Source organism: Tigriopus californicus, chromosome 2 (genome assembly GCF_007210705.1).
Source record: "Tigriopus californicus strain San Diego chromosome 2, Tcal_SD_v2.1, whole genome shotgun sequence".
In the NCBI taxonomy this organism is placed as follows: domain Eukaryota; kingdom Metazoa; phylum Arthropoda; class Copepoda; order Harpacticoida; family Harpacticidae; genus Tigriopus; species Tigriopus californicus.
Window position 1 is genome coordinate 4,559,472 of NC_081441.1, and position 316 is coordinate 4,559,787.

Genomic DNA, 316 nt, shown 5'->3' on the forward strand with positions numbered 1-316 from the left:
TGGAGTAAGTGAATGCCAATTAAGTCCACGCATGGTATCCTGACGATCTTTAGAAAAATTATTTACATTTCACTTTGAATTGGCAGACTTGTGTCAATTTGAAAATCTCTTCTTTCACATGGTAATTGACAGCGAATTGAAGAACTTTCAAGCCTGAAGGAGTTATTAATGCACCCAATCTGTGGTCTAGTTCATAGTTTCAACAGTCAACATGTCAGGTCTACGAATCAATAATTTTCAAATTGTTCTGTTCCGATTAGCTTTGATTGCTATATCCTTGCTTTTGATGCATATGCGTTCGCATTACTCGCACCTT